This window comes from Sorex araneus, chromosome 2 (assembly GCF_027595985.1).
Source record: "Sorex araneus isolate mSorAra2 chromosome 2, mSorAra2.pri, whole genome shotgun sequence".
Classification (NCBI taxonomy): domain Eukaryota; kingdom Metazoa; phylum Chordata; class Mammalia; order Eulipotyphla; family Soricidae; genus Sorex; species Sorex araneus.
In genome coordinates this window covers 153,367,733-153,369,379 of record NC_073303.1, presented here as the reverse complement: position 1 = coordinate 153,369,379, position 1,647 = coordinate 153,367,733, and the positions used below count along the sequence as shown (strand labels likewise).

General features: G+C 37.7%; 1 pseudogene; it reads left to right on the top strand.

The window, feature by feature from the left end:
* Window positions 1-1,104: 1,104 nt before the first annotated feature.
* LOC129403055 (5S ribosomal RNA) lies at window positions 1,105-1,213 on the top strand (annotated as a pseudogene).
* The last annotated feature ends 434 nt before the right edge of the window (window positions 1,214-1,647 follow it).

Here is a 1,647-nt window from a genome sequence, read left to right as displayed (position 1 = left end):
CCGGTAACAACAAGTCTCACATGGAGATGTTATTGGTGCCCGCTAGAGCAAATCAATGAGCAATGGGATGACAGTGACAGTGACAGTGATTCATTAAATTGGAACCTTCAGAAATCCTTACTGGACTTTCTGTACATATTCCAAACTGGTCTAATGAATGTAGCTACCACTTCCTGGTCTAAGCAAAAAACAGAAATAAAAACAGTTCTGTACCAAGGCACCATCCACTCAATCAATGAATTCTGTGAGACAAGAGTATGAGATTAGTTGTCCCAGATGATGTTCCCTCAGAAATCAATGATTCTTTTAATAATAAAAGTCCATGGGAAGTGTCACCTCGATTGTTCAAAAGAGTCTTAAAAGAAAGACCTTAGGTGCTTAATATAAGTTAAATTTCAGTGATAAATTTGGAGCAATCTAATTATAAATGAAAGTGATAGGTATGAAAAAATATAGCTAAAATTTAAAACTGTCAGAGGTAGAGAGAGAAAGAGAGAATAGAAAGAAGAGCAAAAAGTGGACCGGACTCAAACCATGCACTAAAACAATTATGTGAGTGTTTACATGTCTACAAAAATGTTTATTTTGACAAATTAAGTGAGATATCCACTCCAAAGACCTGATGCAACATCTAACACATATGTTTAAACTATGTGTTCTCTTCTCTTCTTACTCTATAACTCAGAGTGAGTTTTTTAGAGAAAAGCAAAACAAGATAAAAAAAAAAAAACACTCTGTATTTACCATTCTCTTCTTTATATCTCTCCCCCTCTTTCTAGATAGCATACCTCAAAATGACATTTTTTTCCTCTCTGAAATGCAAACTGTGCTGAAATCTATTACATGTAGCACTGCAGCACTGTCGTCCCGTTGTTCATCTATTTGCTTGAGCGGGCACCAGTAGCATCTCCATTCTGAGACTTGTTGTTACTGTTTTTCGCATATCGAATACGCCATGGGGAGCTTAGCTTGCCAGGCTCTGTCGTGCGGGTGGGATACTCTCGGTAGCTTGCTTGGCTCTCCAAGAGGGACAGAGGAATTGAACCCAGGTTGGCCATGTGCAAGGCAATGCCTTACCCACTGTGCTATTGCTCCAATCTGTATGACTAGGGCCATACTACCCTGAGCACGCCTGAATTCAGAAGCTAAGCAGGGCTGGGCCTGGTTAGTACTTGGATGGGAAACTGCCCAGGAATTCCGGGTGCTGTAGGCCTTTTTATTACATGTATAATGATAAATCAATGTTCCACAAAGATGGGTTTTTATATTAGAAAAAGGGATAGATTCAATGAAAATTATGTCATAAATAAAATTGTGTAAATGACTTGCCACAACAATTTAGATAAAAACTTTATTATTCTCACCCAGGGTGTCTGCTGATAAAGAATCTTTCAATATTTACTACACTTTTAATGTCTTTCTTGTCACTTATCACTGATTGGATATTTTGTCTAAAGTTTAATAAAATCAGCACTCTTTGAAAAACAATTAAAACACAATCTGCCTTACAGGCCCACTTTTTTCCTAGGTGAGAAGAATGTCAAGTTCTCTTCACCAAAGTCCCTGGGAAGTGTTACCTCCATTGTTCAAAAGTGTATCTCTGTAGGGATTAAGCAATTCTCAGACATTGTAAGTAACTCAGAATAC